Below are 23,577 nucleotides of genomic sequence, written 5' to 3'. Positions count from 1 at the left end.
AAAGTGACACACAGGTGACATAGGTCCCCTCCTGATGAGAAAAACTCCAAAGGTAGAAGAGCAAATGACATACTTAACAGTAAAGAATATCCACAGTCCTGGGGCACCTGGGTGGCTTTAGTCATTAAGTGTCTGCCTTCGGCTCAGGTCAGGATCCCAGGGTCCTGGGATCAAGTCCCACATCAGGCTCCTTGCTCAGTGGGAAGCTTCTCCCTCCCCTGCTCTCCCTGCTTGTGTTCCCTCTCTCACTGTGTCTCTCTCTGTCAAATAAATAAATAAAATCTTTAAAAAAAAAAAAGGAGTATCTGCAGCCCTGAGAAACATTTGCTGATACCAAGGCACAAGAGAAGGAATTAAATTATTAACGTCATTTTGGAGAAGATGGAATGTCTCCACATCTAGTTTTCCTAAGGCTGCCTGTAATTTTTACTCCAATTCAGACACAAGCAAACCTCTGGGAATATATGCCCAGGCCTATTTAATTCTCCAAGCAGCTATCTTTGGTATGTGCTGAGGGCCCGCTGTCACTGCTGATTCTTCTGAGGACATTGACAAACATGTCCCAAGTCACGCAGAGATAACCCCCCTACAAATAAGCACAGGCATTACAACTGCTCAGATCTTAAAAAAATAAATAAATAAATAAATAAAATTGAGAAACAAATGAACCAATAAATAAACTAAATCTTAGCAACTGGCCCTTTAATTAAAAACTTCTGACCTCAAGGATACTGCCCAAGTCCTATTCCTCTATGTTCTCCCACTTTTTTTTAACAGTATACGAGGACCGTAAGGGCAGAGAAGTACTCCCGATCCTTTATTTACAAGGAGTACCGTTTTCCCTATTAATCCTACAGTGGATTGCATGCAGTCATTTTGTTTGTTTCTGTAGCAACAAGTGGGAACAACAGTTCCAGGGGTCAACAAGGTCAAATGTCCAACAGATGTTGGTCCAACAACTGTCCAACACAAAACAATGAAACTGGAAGAAGTTTGAGAAGCACTAGTCCAGGATAAAGCCTGTCCAAAAATCAAACTGGAAGTTTCCAGAGCTCTCAGAAGCATATCCTTCCCACACAGCAGCCTCCACAGTCCTGAGAGTCACATTTATAAAGGGAACCCATCATCAGTGTAAGAGCAACCGTCACGGGACTTACCAACCTGACATGGTAGCAACTTGCAAGTTGACGAAACCACATTAGGCCAACCTGCCGTCGGCATCTCAAGAGAAGAGCTCCGTGGGCAAGGAATGCAGTCGCGGCACCTGGCCCTTCCTCTTTAGCACTGACAGCCCTGCTAAGGGTGCAAGAGGAAGCGAGTTCTGGGTCCTAATGGCTCTTCTGCTCCTAGGTAATTCAGAGGCAGCCCAGACGGTCAGATGACATCAAAGGGAACCTACTGTTCCCACCACAACCGTGCCTCTACCTCTGCACGGACCTCACTCTTGCCGCAAGAGCACAGACAAGGTTGTTCTAACCTCAGGCAATTTCTTCCTCGCAAGTAGCTGTGGGCTCTGAGGACATCAACCCTTCTAACTCGATTCAAGCACACACCTTGCAGAGGAAAAGGATGCCCACTTCAGGAAACTCCTTTGTGTGAAAAGCACTGGCAAACCTGACCTAATTTTTAAAGAAGAAGGTTCCCTGTCAATGTCCAGCTTCAAGGGCTCACATCCTCTAGAACACAGATTAAATCACACCAGTTCAACACCACATTAACCACAGGAGCCAAGCTACCGTGACCAGGATCAGGACAAAAGGACATCACACACCTCACGATGTGATGTACTAAGAGGCAAAGCATCATTCACGCAGCCTTCCTGACAAAAATACATGTCATCATGAGAGTGAAGAGTTATACAAACCTAAATTGCTATAAAATAATCTGCCCACATTCTTGAAAAATGTCACTATCATGAAAAGGGGGGGGAAAAAGGGCAGAGAAGCTACTCCCAACCAAGAGACTACAGAGATATCACAATGGCACACAGTCCACAGAACCCTGGGTTGAACCCTAGGTTGAAGGGAAGAATTGCTGTGAACGACATTATTGCTGTAAGTAGCGAGATTTAGATGTGAACTGTATATTAGGTAACAAAAGATCAACGTTATATAGGTCCTCTTTTTACAAACTGAACTGGCTATGAAAAGAAAGGTTCGTGTTGATAGGGAAAACATGAAGTATTCAGAGGTAAAGTGGCTACCACGTAACTTTCAAATGGCCCAGAAAATAAAAAGGATGAAGATGATAAAGCAAATGCGGCAAATGATTTGTAATTGATCATTTACATTTTTTTAAGATTTTATTTATTTATTTGATGGACAGATCACAAGTAGGCAGAGAGGCAGGCAGAGAGAGAGAAGGGAGGATGCAGGCTCCCCGCTGAGCAGAGAGCCCGATGCGGGGCTCGATCCCAGGACCCTGGGATCATGACCTGAGCCGGAGGCAGAGGCTTTAACCCACTGAGCCACCCAGGCGCCCCTGATCATTTACATTTAAGCCACATGTGTATTCTTGCAACTTTACTCTCAGTTTGAAGTTATTTCAAAAAACAAGTCTTTTAAGACGACACAAATGCACGTTGCAAAGGGTTTCCACGGAAACATCTGTCAACTAAGGCAAGGCTCCCTCCCCATACTGTCTATATCTGTCACCATCGACTCGCCCACAGAACCAAGTGACTGTGCCTCTCTTCCACCTCCAGGCCAACTGGACACCTGGCTCCAGCTCAGCCATTTAGAGGCATCTCCTAGGCATCAGAAATTGAGATATAAGGACTGAACCAGGAAGCTGTGAGGTGGTAAGCAAAACAGAGAGATCTTCAAGTGTGAGTTCTCCATAGTTAGTGTAGGCAGAGAGTTGATCTCCTTTTGATTAAGTATAGAGGGGCTGGGACCATACAGAAATATCCCAGAGTTGCTTCTCAAAGAGCAAGCACAAGCAAGCATGCACTGGGTGGTCCCCGGCGCTCTCCCAGGTACACAGTAAATGCTCAATAAAGGTCAGCTGCAGTAAAGCAGCTACACTGAATGCCATAAGGCCCACCCACTTCACTGAAGCTAGCTCACTTGTGTCTGTGCCTTGGCACACAAAGCCTTGACAACAGACCTCCATCAATGCAGAGGGATCACAGTCACCTTACAGTCTTCCACAAACAAGGCAGAACTCTACTGCAGTCACTCACCCCCCCAATCTCATGCCTCTGTCCCTTTCTTCCCCATTAGGAAGGGATGGCTCTTTTTCCCCTCAGGCTGCAGCCTCTTGTCCAGGGACGAACTAACTGGCTGTAACACAGGGTACAGCCTGTGACGGGAACCACCCCACCTCTGCAGGACATCCCACAGTGCAGCCAACAGCAGCAAGGACAAGACCGGGGCCCTGAGCAGTCAGAACACCTGCATCCTTGAGCTTACTCCAGCCACTAACCTCCCTGTCAAGCCTAGGAAATCACCATATTGGTTAGACCCTGTGGCAGATCCTTGGGATAGATGGAACGGCCCCCCTAAGAGGTCTATATTATCATCTAGAGGACCTGTGACAATGTTACATCCCAAGGCACAGTTGACTTCGCAAATAGGCTGGTGAGATTTTCCTAGATGATCCAGGTGGTCTCAGTGGAATCAATAAGGTCCTCAAAAGCAGAGAAAGCCTCTTGGCTGCGGTCAGAGGAAGATACTGGGAAGCTGCATTTGAAGATGGGGCAACGGGGTCACCAGCCAACGAAAGTACGTGGCCTCCAGAAGCTAGAAGAGGCAAAGGAATGGATTCTCCCCTACGCCTCCCAGAGGAATACAGCCTGCCCACACCTTAATTTTAGACCAGTGAGACACACGATTCTATAGATTTGAAGTCTGGGAACACATGAGTGGTGTTTTAAGTCACTTATACTGCTGCTGCCACAGAGGACCACAAATGTAAACTGACACAGACCGTATTCCCTCATCTGGACAGGAGTAAGTTTTCCTCCTTTCTGAGAAATGGGACTAGTGGAGGCTAGAGACCCCCTCTTGACTTCCCAGAAGCCCCTGGGGCACCCCTGAGCCAAAAACCTGGCCCTTTAACAGGGTTTCTAAAGGGAATTAATTCAGAAAACCAATGACCTCCGTAACAGACTGAACTTCCGTGATATCATCTGCTATTGTTTTGTACAATGTTTTGGACCAGAGTTCTTTTTTCAGTAGTAAAAATAGAGTACGTCCCAAGTCAGTAATTGGCAGATCCCAGAGCACTAGCATCCAGATTACTCCAATTCATCAGAAAGCAACCCCCAGCATGCCCCCCACCCCCAGCAACCACTCCCACCCCAGAGGGCTTTCGCGTGGCCTCTGATCCCGTAGTGAAATCACCATGGCCTCCTTCCAGGTTTCTGAGTCATCCTCACCACTGCAGGTCCAAGCAGCAGCAGCTGGACTGTGCACTCCGCACAGCAAAGCCCAAGCCCGGCCCTGGAAATTCGGCAGCTGCACAGAGGTCAGCCGCCCTCCGGTCTCCCACCTCATTACTTTCCCTCACAACTTCTCCATTCCACTGCCCCTTCGTCTCATGGGAGCCATGCAGCCGGCCCAACGACACGCTGCCAAACGCAATTCACGGGCGCAACCACGTGCTCTGGCTGCAGAGCCGAGCTCCGGAGCTGAGCGCCTCCACTCTCAGCAGGGCATCTGAGGGCATTTTTTATCGCAGAAATATTTCTATTGAACCAAACATCTGGAGAGACAGCTACTGTTCTGAAACCGATGCAGTCTCGTGAGTCGGACTGGTGCCAAGCCTTGTGGCCGTTGTCAAGATGGATGTTTGAGCTTCCACTTCTTCATTCTACTGTCAGCTGCCCAGCGTGTACCCTTAAGGAGAGCAGTTCCCAGGGAAGGAGGTCGAGGCAGATCCAGGAGCAAGAATGGTAACGGCTTTTGATGGTCTTCATTGCATCTACTCAAGACCGAAGCCCCCTATCTAAGCCACCCAGGAGATCCCTCTGGAGACCGAGAACATCACTTTTTCAAGGCCAAGAGTATGCCTACACCAAGGACTTGTGCTGGAAGTGGTTCTGGCCCCAAAGAGGTCTGCTCTAAGTGCAGGAATTGGCCAGACAGGGCACCAGCTGCCATACAGAGGAGAAAAGCCTGTTTTACGGTGGGCGGATCAGCAAAACTCACCCCACAGGGAACTTTCTCAGCCTTTTCTCATCCTGTCAGCATCCACTCCTGTTCAAGAGCAGATCTGCCACAGATGCCTGCTGACTGACTCTGCCCCAGAGAAATGTGTTTCTGACACGTGTTAGTCCTTCTGGGTGCCTGGGAGACCCTCGACACAGACAGCTCAGCGTGGCCACGGCAGGCATGTTGAGGAGTTCCCCTCTGAGCCAGAAAAGAGGGGGAGAAACTAGACATGGGAGAGAGGCCAGGGCCACCATGGGCAGCAAGGAGCAACCTCCAGGCTGACCCATATCTTCCCTCTCAAGCATGCTTCAACAGAAGTGGTCACTCCTGAGCATTTACCAACGCTCCACACCAATGGGGATAAACAAGAACAGGTGGGAGGCAGAGCAAAGGAGCCATCGGAGGGGACCAGGCAAGCTCAGAGGGCCCCCGTAAGGAGTCCTTGAAGGCTGAACTGCAGAACTGCAGAGACATCTTAGTAAACTCCAGCGGGTTAGAGACCTTGTTTGAAGCCCTATGAACTCCCAGAGCTGGCATGGCCCTATTTTGGAAGGCTTTTTGTATTTATCTGGCTTTCAAAATGACAAAAAAATTTTAAGATCAACATTCTGTGTTACTGAGGGCCTTCACACCCTTGTTACGAATACAAATTAAATCATCTCTTCAAAGGTCAATTTTTTAAAAGATATTTATTTATTTAAAAAATACTCATTGCAATATTATCAAGTAGGTAAATGGGGAGGCAGAGGGCACGAAGCGTGGCCAGCAAGCAGAAAGTGAAAGGTCACATATAATTTTTTTTTTTTACAAGGAAAGATGTTAACAATTAAGAAATATGCAGTTGTTAAATTCAGGATACATTTTTATCAGCATGGAATTAATGTCTAGGATATATTTATTTTTTTGAAGTATTATGCGGAACATTATACTGTATTTTGTTCAAATAATGCTTTCCTCACAAAGGACACAGTGAGGACTTTAGGGGGAGTCCTGATATCATCTTGAAAAATTCTTTTCTTCCCTCAATAAACCAAGAGGTTTAACAATATCATTTGGTATGTTTGAGCCAGTAAGGGTTCTGTCTGCAAGGAGAGAGAAGTAAAAGCTGGCAGATTCCATTCCTCATTCCTTTAAGCAGCAATCACCGCTTAAAGGAATGAGGAAAAAGTAAAAAGAAACATGCCTTGGAGGGTCCCAAATGAGAACAAGAATTGGGATCCGATGTCACCGTGGACCCCCAATTTCAGACAAGGTAAGAAACTGGTACTAAAATAAAATCTGTTTGCTGCAGGCAAAATCACTCCACGCCCAGTCCCAACCCCAATCCCAAAAGCTCTGTAACCAATGCTGGCTTTGCAGGTGGGACATTCTGAATGGCAGATATGGACAGAATTTTGTCCTGATGCAGAGTAGTGTTTAACACTACATTTGAAGGGAGGAAAAGCCCGTTTCTCTGTCCCATAGCATCCTAAAATTTGTCACATTGTGATTAAAAAAAAAAAAAAAAGTACAGTCTGGTACAAAGAGGGGAACCAGTCCCAAATCTGACATCCAACACAGGCCCAGAAAGCTATAATCCTTGGCAGGGGTCATCAATATGAGGCCTATCAATACGAAGGATCAGCAGGTCCCTTTTTAGTCATCTTCCCCTCCCTTTTCTTCTCTTAAAATAACAGATTGTAAATTGCTATTGTAACTTTGCCAAGTAAAAGGACCTAAAAAAAAAAAAATACAAACCTGTTGAAGCAAAGAATGTTAAGACACTCATCCAACATCTTCCGCCCCATTGGCTCTCTCCCATTATCACAAACAATTGCAGACCCCAGAGAGGAGATCTTCCGAGGTCCACAAAAGCCAAGGACACGCCTACCGCCGTGTTTCCTTGCGAAGGCTTATAATTACCAGAGACCGGTGTGACCACGGTTACCACTAAGCGTTTGCTCAGGGATCCATCAGCAGTGCCCGTTAATTCTTTGCTCTTCAGATAGGTAAGTTTAGATAAGCAAATGGAAGAAGGAAATTACTTCATGGGGTTCGTTTAACACATGTTTATGGGGATCAAGGCTGAGTGCTGGGTCCCGGGATACGAGGATGGAGGAAGCATAATCCCGGTCCTCAAGGGACTCATTTCTACAAAGAAATTGGCCTCAAACAAAAGGAAAGAGCTCGGCTGGAGGGAATGGAGCCAGAAACAGGTGGAAAAGGACACTTCAGCCAGGCCTCAAATGAGCAGCTGGGCTGTGTACTTAGTACTGTAAGAGCATCGTATCTACAACCAATCTCTGTGCCAGGCAAAGTCCCTGCCCTCCTTTTGCTGTCGAGGAAACAAACCCAGAAAATAGAAGGCCAAAACAGAGGAGCCTCATCAAAACCTTGAAACCCTAACGCACTACAGTTGCAAATCTGATCCAGAACAGAGAAAACAATCCTGAGCAGAGAAAGTTACTTCATGATTGTCTTTGATACAGCAATCCTGCACAGTGGCCAGGAAACGGTCAGCCTGACCCCTCGCCTTCTGCCTCCAGCCCTGAGCTCTGGATGACCAGGTTGTAGCCCCGGCTCTGGGGATCACCGGGAGCCATCAGTCCCCTCGGAGAACTGGCCCCACGGAGGCCAGCTGAGGCTAGCAGAGGTGGCGCAAAAAGTGGGTCTCCTACGTGAATACACAGCTCTTTCTGTCCATTCCCGCCCCACACTGACCGAGTTCCTCCCCTAACTCAAGAGGCTGGACTGCCTATAGAGGCAACACTTTAAAACTGATGCACAGGAAAGGCCATATCCTCGAGGAGCACGAGAGTGGGAAAGATGGAAGAAAACATTAATAATCAGTAACTCCACCTTGCTACTAGCAGTAAAAATCCCATTTTTAGTGGGGATTCAGGTGGTAAAGGCCAGAGGAGGGAGAGCTCTGCCTGAAAGCCGGACATCAAATGTACCTGCTGTGTGACGCGGCGAGTTCCTTCATCCCAGCCTCCATCCTGCCGTCTGTGAAATGGTGACTGCCACCTCACAGGCTGGAGGGAGGGCTAAGACACAAGGCTGTGTGCCAGGCTCTTAGCCTATCGCCTAGTACACTGTGAGTACTCCCTCAATGGCTGTTGGAACTGCTAACTACTCAAGTGGTCTGTCCAGGTGGCTTCTCAGGAGATCAACAGGACTTCTGAGAGGTCTGACTTTCAGACCTCCCCACCACCACCCCACACACACCCCTGGAGCAGTTCCCCAAAGGTCACACTCAAAGGCAAATGTCCTGTGCTCCAAGAACCTTAGACCTTACTTCTCCGAACACGATCCGCACAACGGTAGCACGAACACCACTGGGAACGTGTTAGAAATGCAGACTCCAAGGCCCCACCCAGACCTACCCAGTCAGGATCGGCTTTTTAATCAGATCCCCCAGTCGACACTGCTTTAGAGCACTCAGAACAAAATCATCCACCCAGTTAGGGCTGTGACTGTGACAGTGTAGTTTTTACTTGGTCTTTCTCTTCCTTCCTGGGAGTTCCATGACCGCCCACACTGCACCCACCTTAGCCACTGGCATGTAGCACATCCATTCATTCACGTGATGAGTATTTGAGTATGAACGGTCTACCGGATAACTGAAGAGACCGAGCCTGTTTTAAGTGCACAGCAAAATGCAGGCAAAGATGTAAGAGAAACATCAGGAGACAGAATATGGGGAGGAGTCGGGGGAGGGGGGAAGAGGGTCTTTAAAGGAGTCAGATAAGGATTCCCTGAAAGGGAGGGTAACATGAGGACAAGACAGGATAGATGAGGAGGAACACGTGAGCTAACAGGAGGGCAGGCAGAAGCACAGCACCTGCATTTGCCCCCATGAAGAGGCTGCTCCTGTGGGCTAGTAAACATGGACAGTCAGTATTTGGCCCTGGTGGTAGAACAGAGAAGCCCTAAGTAGGCAGATTTGGAAGGCCCTGTGCCCTTTATGACTGCTAGGGGCAGAAAGGTCACGTCTGTGGTCACAGCTGCCATTTCCAAGGCTCCTGGAGCTGGGTGTGAGAAAGGCAGTCCCCCCGGGAGAGCTGGTGGGACGGTGGGACTACTGGCCACAACCCTCCAGCCCTCAAATTCCACAGGTCTACAGTTGCATGCCAAGTAGAAACATGTAGGTTACTCACTGTTTTCGACAAGCTGATCCAGGAGTTCGTGGGCAGCAAGACAGCCAAGGGTCCAGGAACCCAGCCCAGATGTTACCCTACAGCAGCGCGCTGGCAAAGAGGAGACAAATGACATGTGTCAGGGCAGGTGGCCACGTTAGTGGGTATGCGATGTGTTCCCAACACTGAAGGACACCAGTGGGGTTCTCACGAGAAAGTGGGCAGAAAAACACTCCCAAGGCAAGTGGTATCTGGGCACTGTGCAGTACCCCCAGAGGGACAACCCATCAGTCTTCAGTCTCAGGATGGGCACCACCCCACCCCCAGCAGCCCCAGAGCAGCCCCTCGACAGATCCACCCAACACGGTGCCCCGGCTGCATAGTGTCCTTGAGGTCATTGGACCCATCCTGTCTTTACAGAGGAGAGAAATCACGACCAAGAGGAGCTGCCTTGCCCAAAATTAGCAGCAAGTAATGGCAACACCAGGAATGGAATCACAGAATCAAGTCTATAAAGCTTAAATTTACCTGTAAATTACTTTCCTTAATAAAACTCAGTTTCAAAATGTTACTCTTATTCCATCTGGCTCTTAACCGATGAAACAAGACAGAGCAGCCTGCATCTCCAAATCTTAATCCTTCCCCTAAATTCTCCCCCACCCCCCAGTCCCCAAAGACTTCAACTGCCTAAGCGAAACTCCTGGTTTTCTTCAAAAACAACATGTAAAAGAAAAAGGAAATCGTTCACATTTGAGTATGAGAAGTTTAAAAACTTTATAAACAAACAAAAAACTTAACACCTAAAAAATCTCAATTTATGAACTGTAAGGAACACAGAACCAGAACAAAAGCTCCTTTTCCAGACATTGGGTTTACAGATCCAAGAGACCAGAATCCATCCAGGAAATGCTCCAAGACTAAGTAGGGCATTTCAAAAATGGGTGGGCTAAGACTGTTGTCAGTGGTCATTTCATTCAAATGATATGGATGCTCAGAATGCTAATTCTCTAGGAAAGGAGTCTCATTATGTTTTTAAGTTAATCTTCATCCAATTATATCTTTAAGCCATAATCATGGAAATAGCTCCTTCCCTGGGGTTTTAGTTCCAGCTGAGCCCGACAAGTCAAGGCATCCCTGGGCACATCACGCCAAACTCTGCTGTCCTGCTGTCACCTCCTCCATAAAAAGAACATGAAGCTCAGGGATCCCACAGCTAAGGAACTCAACAATTCCCTCACATTGCTGGAATAAAGCGGAAAGTAACCTCGCGTCAAGTTAGGTCACACACAGCATCATCATTCCCTACTCTGAAGAAGCGAATGTCCCTCATTATAGATTTAAACTGCCACATCTCTCAAGGAAATGACTAGGAAGTTGGTCCTAACAATAGCTGTATTCTGTTTCTAGGCAATGAACGTCACAGTGACACATGTGCCCCCACCCTCACTAAATGGGTGTTTGGATGTGTTTCCCCAAAGGTCCATCATTTATAAGGCCAAGGTTAGGGTTTCTCTTGCATCAAGTAGAACTTTGGCAGTGAGGTCATTTGTTTTGAAACTACAGCAACCATCACAATCCCGCCCCCACGCGCCCCCCATTCTGGCATTCTCGTTAGTTAACTCTGGGTCAAGAAAAGGAGATGCAGGTTTCAGAGAACATGTAAAGCCTGCTGGGCCACCGTGGGACAGTCAAGAATTCCATCCTGGACAATCCACAGTATAACTTACCGCTCATTTCCCTTTCAACACTCAGGCACGCTCAGACGTACAAAATCAACGCAGACACACCAGCAGACCGAACGTATTTCAACAAGTCTTCCACAGTTCCAGCATTCATTAGAAAAAAACAAAACAAAAAACACAACCTACCATGACGGCTGCGTAGTTCTTAACCTTACGGAGAAGGAGGGTCCACCAAGTCCTCTGGAAGGATCACGGACTCTTTCACCCAAAAGCACAGAACGCATGCAGTTTCAAAGAGTTCAAAAGCCACCTGAAGTTTCTCTCTGTATGTCTGGCTAAGGACCCCTGCTGAACTGAAACGTTATAAGGAGTCCCCTGTTCTAGTTCTCTCTGAACTTCCTATGACCCCTTTGTAAATGGGGGTGTGAATGACAACCCCATTTACAAAGTGATACACCAGAGCACGGACAACTGAGAAAATTGGCTTCTGGTAGCAGTTCTGGTGGAAAAAGTCAGACCCGCAGCTATCAACGCTCACAACAGCATGAGAGCTCTCTGCGCCTCTGGGGATCCTTGGCCGAACACTTTCAGCAGGAAGCTTCCCAAAGCTCTGTTTGTACTTGGTCACTGATTTTTCGAAACCCAGAATGAAATGAACATCAGGGAACAAAAATACACATTATTTAGGAACGCCTACGTAGGCACTAACAATAAGAAAGGCAGTATTGGTCCCAACAGAAAGTTAAGACACTTGTCACCTCTGGATCAAGGGGGAATCCTGTTCTGTATTTGTAACACTGATTGCTTAACCTAGTTGCAGGCTTCACGGATGTCCATTTTCCTCTTCACACTGTACCTAGACGCTTTATACACTCTTCTATGGATAGGTCACAAAGCAATTTTTTTTTCTTTTGCAGGGGAGTTGGGAGTCAGGTCAATGACAAGGACTTCCAGCCCCCATTTAAAACACACCAGTTAGCCTGTGGAATGAGGTCTGTGTTTGTCAAAGGGTGGGGCCCACAGAGGAACAGCGAACATTCTGGCTCCAGGGGCACCGTCTATAAATACATTTTCATTTTTAAACGTCCACGCCCTGGGGCAGTCCTGTGCTCTGGGGCTGAGGCCACGCTGACCTCTGGTGCTGCCTGTCACTCTGGGAAAAGCTAGTGTTGGGTTTCTGCAGCCCAGTGGTCTTTCCTCTTCCAGGCTCTGCCAGACTATTCCTGTGGCACATTCTGTTACCAGGAACCAGCTCAGTCTTCCTGATCAGCTGAGAAGGCAGGGAAGGCCTGGAGGCTGCAGCAAGTGTGGAGGAACACTTGACCCCTCCCCCTCTTCAGCAGGCTACAAAGGCCAGAGTTGCTTCGGTATTCTCCTTCGGGTGCCTCATCAATACCTGACCTTCCTCGGGAGAATTCTGCTCATTCAGGGGGTGGTCAAGTGACCTGCTTACCAAAAAAGTAGTGGAGACGTGAGCAATAGAGTCTCAATTCCTAGCCCTTTGCACACATTTACCCATATCATCTTGGCCAAATAAGAAGCGTGTGCAATTCAGAAATGAGCTCTCTCTTTTTTTTTTTTTTTAAACAGACCAAGGTATCACGTTTATCTTTTGGTTATAATAGCCAATCATTGCCACCATGACATTCAACGACATTGTCACCGTTTTCGGACCTCTTGGATGGATACCCTGGGTAGACACAGCATAGCCTGTGCCTAATAAAGGAAGTGCTGCTGTCCCCCACCTCCTCTGAAAAGTCTCTTCTTGCTCAAATCTGGCTTAAAAAAGCAAAAGCCCAAGTAGGAATACAGAACCCACTCTTTAATAGGTCACTTTCTTTAGAAGTAAACATTCCACGAGATCCTGCCATCTCTGGAACCCAAGACAGGCCTGGCTTTCCTGTGTGTGTGTGTGTGTGTGTGTGTGTGTGTGTGTGCCTGCCAGTTTGTGTGTGTGTGTGTGTATGTGTGTGCCCGTACATGCGAGTGCACGCACATGCATCACAAGCCCAACATTCTTCTGATGAATTCAAAACAATAGCTTCCAGGGAAACCATTGCTAAGAGTTCAGGAAAAGTAAAGGCCTGCCAATTCCAGGAGGACAAAGGGTTTCAGCAACCAACAAGGGAACCAAATGATCTCATGCCCCTTTCCCACTGAGACTCTAAATGGGACCCTTCTCAAATTCAGAGTGCTCACTTACAGGCACAGTCACTGTTTCCACCCAACGGGACCCACGGGGGAGGAGAGCTTAACCAGGGAACAGATTCCAGAGGTAGCTTTATGATGTCTACCCCAGACAATCTACAGACAAGGCCCCGCAGCCAAGGAGGGGGCTGACCCTCATGGTGAGACGTAAGACCCTGGCGTTAGTCACTGCAACTAACAGCTAGTTCCTTTCCACCAAGGTCTGGGCCAGGACTCAAAGAAAACCCTCCAATGACAGCCCTGCATTTCTGGGGCATGGGCCTGTGCTCAAGTGTCATTCCTAGTGATTTCCACATGCCTTGGAGGACACGGGCAGGAAAAGGACACACCTCCAGGCCTCAGGTGCCTCTCCCCGCACGTCCTGGGTGAGGGGGTGGCCCCCAGCCCCGAAGCGGTGAGTGGGAGGCATGAATGTGGCTCTGCTCCTGCAGCCCTCACGTCTGCCCCTTTTATTACACACCCAGATGACAGGCACTGCGCTGAGTGCTAAGAGAAGTCAGTGGTTCCTTTTAAGGGCAAAAGGTTTTAAAGAGTCTTCCCTGCAAATGCCCCCACACCTGCCACACCCAGACACACACACACACAAACACACACACACACAGAGTAGTAGCCGTACTTCCGGTATCTTCAGAGATAAGAGATTAAGACAAAAATACTCTAAAATAAATTTTCAATCAACCTCACTATTTCCTACATACATTTTTAAAATAGCGGAGTAATTCCAGTACAGTTTTATTCCATAGGCAATACTTGACGCAGGATTAAGGATCCCTTGACTAACTCCCCCACACAATAGCCTGTGTTCTGCCCTGAACTAGGGCCGGGGTAGCAGTTGGGGGATAAAAATGACCCCAAAAAAGCCCCGAAATACCGGCCGTACTTCAAGGCTGTTGGAAGGCAACTTTAGGTCCCAAGTGAAGGTAGGAAATATTTTTTAAGTAAGCCACAACCTGCATCATCTCCCACAGCTGGGGGGTCTTCTCCCATGCCCCATCCCAACCAGCGCCACCCCCAACACATTCTCCTGCAATTTCCCTGGTGGGAAATCCCCACCAGCGTGCTTTTCATACTATTCTAAAATCCTAATCCTCTCTCCTCTCCTGTTTCAGCCTGGAGCTCCTATAGAACAAAGACTTCTCCTGGAGGCATCCCTCGCACCCTACCCAGGGTACGAAGTAGGCTCAGAGCAAGCAAACACTGAGAAGGGGGAGGAAGGATTCTTGATTGAGAACTTCACAGACAATTAACATAAGTTAAGAATCTGGGGAGGAAGAAGTGTGTGACTGGACCTCCTCCAAGTACGGCATAACTCAGTGATTCCATGTTCACGTTTGAAAACTTACAACTGTAATAAAGATACAAAAAGAAAAAAAAAATTAACAGTCTTCCCAAAGGCCCAGGCTATGTGAGCAGCCTGGCTTCCCCATCTGTCAGTCTGACAACAGCAGAAAGACCCGAATTTTGACTCAAAGGTGTTTTCTTCTTCCCTGTGCCTTTCTGTCCTGCCTGCAATGCTGCCTTCTCTACCTCCTTCCCCTCTTCTCCCCTGGGTGTGTTCTCCACACATTAGGGGTATATTTCAAATTTTTTACCTTGGGATAGGAGGCCCTGCACAGTTAGATCCCTACCTGATTTCCGGACTCAGCCCCTTCCTACAGACACATACATACACACACATACACATACACACACACACACACCCCACCTCCACGAACCACAAACCAGACTCCAGAGTGTTCTGGGATTCCCTCTGCCCCACCACTTCCTGCCTTCCACTCACCCACTTTGGGGTCTGTGCCCAAGTCCCACTCCTTTTAGGGAAGCCCAACCAGCATCACCGGATATAAATCTACCTCCTCCCAAAATCCAGCTCACATTCCCCCACCAGCCTCTAAGACAACCCCTTTAATGCTCCCCATCAAAATGAGTCTTTCTTTCCCTTACATGCCTTACCCTTTTGTCTCACTGTGGCAGACCTCAGACCAGAGAGTTAGCTTCTGGGTGCCTTTCACCTCCTTGAGAGATCCTGGCGGGCCAGGAAGCCACCACCTTTACCTTTGTGCCCAACACAGCATCCAACATCAACCTTGGCCAACGGTGAGGACTCCGTTACCTGTGAAGTGACCATGCCTTCGTGTTTCGAGGGTTCTTGTGGGTGGCTCAGGGTGCCCATTTTAGAATCTAACCAAGCACACTGACAGCCTTTGGGGTTTTTTTGTTTTGGGGTTTTTTTGTTCTTGCTTTTGGTTTTTTAAGAGTTTTACACACACACACACACACACACACACACACACACACACCGCACTAGCGTAAGTATTCAATCTCATCGGTCCACGCCATTCAGGCTCTATTTCCCCAAAGGCCAAACACCTCACTTTCTCTCCAAAGCCTGTGTTCCTCCAGGACCTTCTCAGAAAGTATGCGACTTTGGAATGCACAGGCACACTTTCCTTTATGAAGGACACAGCTTCTGGGGAAGGAGCCTGTTAAAGCAACAACATTTATACATTCACTCTGTAGCCATGGGTTTCTTGAGACAGGTCAACATCCACACTTTTTCATCTGATTCACTGGGTGTGCCCTGTAGGTCTAGAATTTACACCATTCCCTTGGCCCTAAAATCCATTTGCTTATGAACAGATAGAAATGGCCATGTTGTTAATGCTCATCCCAGATGAGAAGTCTGCTTACATGCTCCAAGGAAAATAAGGAAGCAATATAGGACCCCAGTAAAGAAGCCTCTGGAATCTTTTTCCAAACACAAATGTTTCTCATTTGGTCCAGGCTCTGTTTCAATTACACACCGAGAAAAGACAAAAACCCCACTACCACCCACTCCTGCCTTCATGAAGACATTATAAATTATCTTTATTATGTCATACAGTAAAGTTGCCTCACATAAGGTAATGTTGACAAATGGTTACAGGAGTTTTGCTCAACAGCTGCCTTTATTTGTAGGTGTTCTTCATTCCTAGGTGTCTGCCAGGCATCTGCCTTACTGCTCTCCAGAAACCAGACAGCATGGGGACGTGGGTACAGTCTGAAGCCTTTGACGTTAATTTCCAAAGAATGGCCATGAAGAGTCATGAACGTCATCACCCAAAAACAACTCCTTTGTACCATTAAATAACTTCAGAAACAAAAATTGACTGGATGGAGTATCTTAATCTTCTAACTTTCCCCAGCTAGGTAATTTCCCCAGTCGGTAGTTTTAACTTTCAACATTGACTCCAAGGCCAACCCCATTGTTGCCATTTCAAATAAATTTACAGCAGCATGCTATCTCCTCAGGCACATTTTGTAGATTAGGTCAACTCTCAGGTAACATGCCTAAATCCCCAGTGTCCCACAACAGCACAACCATACCCTTTTCAGTGTTGGTTACAAGCTAATACAAGCCAAAAGCTCTCCCACTGAAGCCAAAAGGAAGGAAGGTAAACTTTTAAGTACATGAACTCTTAAAGGCTAGACAACCTTTATTATTGTGATCCCTTTTCCCCTAACGTCCTCTCTGTTGTTGAGCATGCGAACTTACCCTAGATTCGACACCAAGGATTTTTTTTTCCCCCACCAGAAATTTTACTTGTAGAAATAATTTTAGCGAACCCTGGGCCCATGACTTAGCAAACTCTGCCAGAATTCCAACAAAATGTGGGTGCGGGCGGAGGGAAGCACCTGGCATCGAGAAGAAATTCTTAGCAAGCATGAGATTGCCTTCATTTATTGAGTTCAATGTTCTAGCTTAAATTCAGATCATGCAAAGTTTGCACTTATTCAATACGTGCATGCTGGCTTTCATTCAGAAGTAACCTTGTGTCTTCCAAATCTCCTGAGCAAAATTAGGGCTCCAGTGAGAGTCTTAGGTTTATCCTGTGGTCTTATATACTCTGCTTCACCACCCAGCACTTCACCCCCATCCAGCAAGCAGGAATCTTGACCTTGTCCTTTCTTCTAAGACTAAGGAAACTACTGCCCAAATATTTGGTGACCTGACCAAAAGAGTGGAAGGCAGGCCCACGTACAGCACCCAGGTCTCCAGGCTCTCAATGGATGCTCTACTCTTCACATCCACTGACTCACAGCAACTCCCGAATTCATAAAGTCATGGTCTACTTCAGTTTCTGCACCCACATCTGCTCTGTATTTACAGACGTTGAAGTTATTAAGTGTTCTCTTCCAAACTTACCCTAAGGTTTGAAAAATGGGAGACCAACCCATCACCATTTTCAGGTTGCCCAAATCTCCTTTGCCTTCAGAGCATTTTGATTCCTCCCCTAGTCACTACGTACATCGTCTCCATGCACAACCATTAGCTAAAAACAAAAGTACAAGCTGCTTAGTGGAGACAAGTCCTCTGTGTCCAAACTCTAAGGAGAAAACCACAATCAAATCTGCTCAAGGGAAAACAGTTCAGACTCAACAGTTCAGTTCAGGCCTGTGTTTATCGCTTTCTTCTAAATGGCCTTTGAGCCAGTTTTATGTACTGTAAGAGCTTTAGTAAACACTATTTTAGCTGTGTAGTTGACATTTCAAAGCAAAAAAAAAAAGTGCGGGGGGGGGGCGGGGATAGGGTTCAAGCTATCTAAGAGTTCTGTTTATGAATTCCCAGGGTCATCACCTACAACTGAAACACTGGTGGTCAAACGGGAAGAATTCTCCCCCAACAGGGTATATTTGGCAATATCTGGAGACATTTTCAGCTGTCACAACCGAAGGTGGGGTTGGGATGTGGGTTAATGGCAACTAGAGGGTCGAGGCCATGGATGGTGTTAAACATCCTATGACACACAAGGCAGCCTCCACAACAGAATCATCCAACACAAATGCCAATGGCATGGGGGCTCAGAACCCTTATTAAAATACACGAGGCAGGAAGAACACTCAGACAACGTCCTAAGTCCTAATTCTTCCTCTGGGGGGCTATCTGGTCTGGATATAGCACCTGAATTTCTAGGTCTCTGGCTCATTGTCATTTAACGACAATGTTGGCCCACTTAAGAGATTTTGCAACCTCTAACACAGACTCAACCATTACTTCTCAAAGCCTTCCAGGACAGCTGTTCTAGCCTGGAGCTACTAGTTGTCTCTTACCCTAACACCTTTGATCAGGGCCATTTCCCCACCAGTGTTCTCTCAGCCCTATCTCGCTTCCATTGGGAGGAGCATTAAGGCTGAAAACAACTTGTCTATCACCACCCACCAAAGAAGTCCCTGATGATCTCCTCAGGTCACAGAAATGAAAAGCAGAGAGTTTCTGGACCTGAGGAGCTCCTTCCAACTCTAAAATGATTCTTTGCAGTCAACAAACTAAGGGCCAATGTGGCAACTTCATTTTGAATTCTATATTCTTTTTTAAAAATTTTTGTTAATTGAGGGCGCCTGGGTGGCTCAGTGGGTCAAAGCCTCTGCCTTCGGCTCAGATCATGATCTCAGGGTCCTGGGATCAAGCCCTGCATTGGGCTCTGCTCAGCAGGGAGCCTGCTTCCCGTCTCTCTCTGCCTGCCTCTCTGCCTACTTGTGATCTCTGTCTGTCAAATAAATAAATAAATAAAATCTTTTAAAAAAATTTTATTAATTGACAAAGAGAAAGAGATCACAAGTAGGCAGAGCAGCAGGCGGCGGGGGGGGGGGGGGGAAGCAGGCTCCCTGCTGAGCAGAGAGCCCCATGTGGGGCTCAATCCCAGGACCCTGAGATCATGACCTGAGCCGAAGGCAGAGGTTTAACCCACTGAGCCACCCAGGTGCCCCTTGAATTCTGTATTCTGCTTTGCAAAAATGCATATGCAACAAAGTGAGACAGCTTTGCAATAGAATTAGAAGGAATAACACAGGTACAACTGCACTCAATGATGTATATGGTTTTTGCATTTTCATAATGCTCGGCAACCATAAATCCACCTGCCACCCCAGCTTAGGGGATAGACTCAGAATCAAGTCATTGTTTTATGGATGGAAAAACTATGCCACCATCTTGCCATTCCCAAAACCTTGTCTCCTGGCTCTAGCTGAATGCACACCTCCCACGAAAGAAACCAGATTAATGGAGAGGCTCCCGAATGGCCTCTAGAACCAAAGAAAACAGAACTGTTTTCCAAGTAAAATTCTCACTTTCAGAAAGAAGGATTTAACATGTCTGACATGGGGAGAGGATTAACATCTTTAACTACCTCCGTGAGTTCACCATTGTGCACGTGTTCCTCGGACAGTCCAGGACAGGGAACCACCCACCCCAAAACACTGCAAAGGAATCTCACTGTCCCCATCACGCACAAGTCCAAGGGTTCTCTAGATCCCAAGCTGGGAGAGAGCAGTGGGTTAAAGGAAAAAATGGGAGGAAACATCCAAAAGAGGAATCAAGAGGGAAGCTGAACTTCTAAGGCTAAAAGGCACACAGCCTAGGAGCTGAAGTGTCTGATAACACATTTCATTCACTTCAAACAAAAACAACAACCAGTCACAACGAATTTCCTAGTACATCCATCATCCATAAACCCAATCAGAGAGGTAATCCAAAGACTGTGGAGGGCGAGGGAGAGACCAGTGCAAACACCACTGATGGCAACAGAGGGTTAATGTCCCAGAGCAAGGCTTCCTCTCAGCAAGCACAAATCTGAATTCGTAATAAAAATGTTGAAGGACTTAGTCACAAGCCCTCCCCTCAGCCATCAGAAGGAATGGCAAAAATGCTGAGTGAATGCTGGGAGCCAGAACGATTCCATTTTCCTTCTAACTGTGCAAAGAATTTGCATTTAAAATGAGCATTTCATCAGACCTTCCAAGAATGCTTGATATTTGGCTGCTACCAAGAATAAAAGTGATCCACTGCAACTCCAAGTTTCTAATTATTTACTCGCAGCCCAAGTAGATTCTTCCAAATCAGAACTGAAAATACAGTCCAATCACAGAGAAAAATACGGATGAAAGGGTAGCTTCCTGTTGACTAAACTCTCCACGTAGCTCACTGTACTTTCTATATGGTTTCCCATTTACAAGCAAAGTAGTATCAGGAAATGAAGATTTGTTCTAAGAACTCAAAAGACAAGAGTTGGGAACATCCAACAATTTTGGTCAGCAACCAAGGGTTGTGCGTCAGCCAGGAGAGGCATGGGTTGCTGGAGCAGAGCAACGCATGGAGCCCAATGGCAGGAAAAGCCCGGATGGGCCCCCAGCCAGGAAGGCCACTGCCTCTCTTCACAGGATCGGTCCTTCACCAGCTCTGCTTCTCAGCATCCCCATCTGATAAACAGAGCTGTCACTTGTTTTGAAGGAGGGTAGAAGCGAAGAGAGGATTCGGGGGGCAACACCAGGGAGCGCCTTATCACCCCTCAGCCGCCAAAGGCGGGGTCAGAGAGAGGGGAAGTCAGTGGGTGGCTTCAGCCTTGCTCCCTAAGAGGGACAGTTTTCAGTGGTTTATTAAATACAGCAGAGCCTTTCATCTTTTTCACTCACTATGAACACTGGCGGGTGGAAAGAGGATACAAAAACATCAATGGAAGTTCAGAAAAGGGTTACCAGAGTCATGGGGTGGGGGAGAGGCAGGAGGCACCCCTGTTCTGAAGGGGAATAAATCCTCCCAACCAGCCACAGGGCCCGTGGCCACCGCCAACAGCCCAACTGTACAACAAAAAGGCAATTATTGGGAGGCTCAAGTTGTTTTAGTGTCTCCTTCCACAACCTCCTCCTGACGACAGGGGTGGCTGCTGTGGCCAGGACAGATTTTCACCAGAGCTCCATTTCCCAACAAGGGCATTTCAATTAAAGGTGAGACCCAAAGCAAAGCTATAGGGAAAGAGAAATCTGAGGATGCAGTCCAGCCTGCGGCCTCCACGTTGTTCCCACCCCACCGAAGCCTTGCGCCAAGCTGGCTTTGTGTTTTCCAGTCCGAGAGGGGAGGCCTGGACCAGCCAGCACAGCCACACCCCCGGCTCAGGGTCTTCGCCTCGAGCTCCTCTGTCACCTACAACACGACCCCACCCTCCTCCTACACGCAGCAGACTTCCCTGCCTTCCGGAGGTAGGATTCCTCTCCAATATCCCAGCCTGCAAACCCCCAGACTAGGAATCTCCTCCCCCAGGGTCCAGGAAGGGGAGCTAAGGGCTCAACACCAGGAAGTGAACAGCAGTGGTGAATTCTAAAGCAGACTCCCCTGACCCATGGAGCGCCAGCCAACTCTGTGGCTTACCTTCACTGGCCCTCCCACAGGCCTCTCAGGAGACGGAAGCCAAGGCAGGCTCCGCTGTGGACAGCATAGAGCCTCAGGGCAGGGCCTGCCACCTGGCCCTCTCCTTCTGCGAACCTACACTCCACAGGGCTCCCTCTGTGATCTGTTTCCGAAACCCATCAGTCCTCCTTCCTGACTCCTACAAAACAAAGCAACCTAGACCATGAATGACTTCACGTGCTCAGAGAGGATCTAGCCAACACCTGTATTTCCCTCTCCTGTGCTGACCCAGCCACTCCTGGGCCCGTCGCAATCCCCATCAGAGCTTCTAACTACCTCTAATTAATGTCCCTCTGTTGTAAATCAATTTCAAAGGACATGCAAGGCTCAAAGGAATAGTGGAAAGGTAGAGTTATCGTTTAAAAAATACTTCACCTTTTTTGAATAACACACATTCATATTTTGGTATCCTCTTATTTTTCTGCCCTGTAAGGTAGAAAGAGCAATTAAACGGTCTTTTTTTTTTTTTTTAAACCAGACCCACTGCTTGCCAGACGTGGCTGTGCCAGCTGACCACGTGAGTTAGCAGACCCTTGGGATGGTGGTTTAACCACCATGGCCTCCCATCACATTCCCTGTCACCAGGGAGAGGGGGCAGGAGTTGAGAAGAGAGAAAGAAAGAAGAAATGCCCCAGGCTGAGTGGATCTGGATGCCAGACAGGACCACTCAACACTGCATCAACCCCACATTTTTTTTTGAAAGGTTTATTTGAGAGAGAGAGAGAGAGAGAATGAACACATGCATAGGTTGGTGGGGAGAAAGGGAGAGGGAGAATCTCAAGCAGACTCCCCATTGAGCACAGAGTGCTACATAGGACTTGATCCCAGGACCCCAAGATTATGATGGGAGCCAAAACCAAGAGCTGGATGCTTAACCAACTGATCCACCCAGGCGCCCCCCAACCCCACATTTCTTATTCGTATACAACCCTTCCCCAACATCAGGGTTTCAGAGACATTCCACAAATGGTACAGAAAAACCAGAACCAACTGGACACATCCCTTTTGACAATCAGCGTGTCCCTTCTCACTACACCAACTCAGGAGGACAAATGCCAAGCACAGAAGGACTCCCAATGGCAAAGACTGCAAACTTACCATTCCTAATACCCATCTCAAGGAATCAGGGAGAGGCAGGCAGATGACCCTGCCTGATCCTCTGCACGCAGAGAAACTGGAGAAAGGCCTGGGCACAAAAGCAAGCTTTGTCCCCACTCACCATCCCTATGCAAGCCCTTGCTCCAAGGACGATGCCAGCAACAACCAGAGCAGGCTGCTCCGGGAGCCGGCTGCCAATAAAGGCTCCATTGTTGCCTCCTCTGAATCTCTCCAAATCCCAAGATGGGGAAGCCAAGGCCCAACAACTGGTGGTGAGGCAAAGTGAATCAGACCTGACTGTCCCATCACCATCACTTAAGGGAAGGTTCTTTTGTTTTCCCCAGCTTTCTGGCAGACCTGCTTCCAAGCTATCACTATTTATACCACACAGGTAGCTCAAGTCATTCCAAGCCACAAAAAGAAAACCACCGCAGACAATTCGTCCTGGGTGCTCAAGGCAGGAGATGACAAATGAGAGGCCCACCTATAGCAGGCAGCGAACGAGGCAAAACGGGACTTGGCCGCCCATCCCTGGGCTCTTCCACCTGGTAGTTGGTCCCCAGAGACATGCAAGCAACCCCTTGCTTGCCCAGTCACACTGCCACACACCTCCCCTTTGTCAAGGACCTCAGCTTGTTAGGGCTTTGTAACGGGGGGAGGGATGGTAGAAAGCACCAGCACACCCCAGGCAGCCTCCTATCCCTCCATATTCTGGTATATCCTGTTCGCAGCAGGAACTCTCCCCATGCAGAGCCACCCTCCCAGGGAGGCAGCTCATTTCAAGAGGCTCTTCAGCCAGCAGGCCTGACCCCCGAGGAAGACGGGGCCCAGCGCCCCTCAGTCACCTGCCTCTGCCTTAACAGGCACCTCAAACATCTCCAGAAAACTCCAAGGAGATCCCCTTTCACTCCAGGGCACAGGCAAGCTCAACAGCACAAATAGGTTGTTCAACACTTTGTAAGGCACGATGTCCTACCAGCTAACCCTCTCCCACTCTGAATCCCCACCCCACAGCCTTGTGGCCTAATGCTAGCGCATCAAGAAGGCCTATCTGCACGCTTCCCTACAGCAGAGCAGCAAGAAAGAGCAGAGCT

At 47.9% G+C, this 23,577-nt stretch overlaps 1 protein-coding gene across 1 annotated transcript in view; it reads right to left on the bottom strand.

The window, feature by feature from the left end:
* The window catches only part of TLN2 (talin 2), a 420,526-nt gene that overhangs the window by 339,358 nt on the left and 57,591 nt on the right, over positions 1-23,577 (bottom strand). Inside the window, exon 2 of the mRNA XM_080808179.1 lies at positions 9,296-9,385. The gene's annotated coding sequence lies outside the window, so the exon portion shown is untranslated. The remainder of the gene's footprint in view (positions 1-9,295; positions 9,386-23,577) is intronic.

The sequence above is a fragment of the Martes martes genome, assembly GCF_963455335.1.
Source record: "Martes martes genome assembly, chromosome: 7".
Taxonomy (NCBI): Eukaryota; Metazoa; Chordata; class Mammalia; order Carnivora; family Mustelidae; genus Martes; species Martes martes.
The sequence above is the reverse complement of the archived record's forward strand: the minus strand, read 5'-3'. Positions and strand labels throughout refer to the sequence as shown.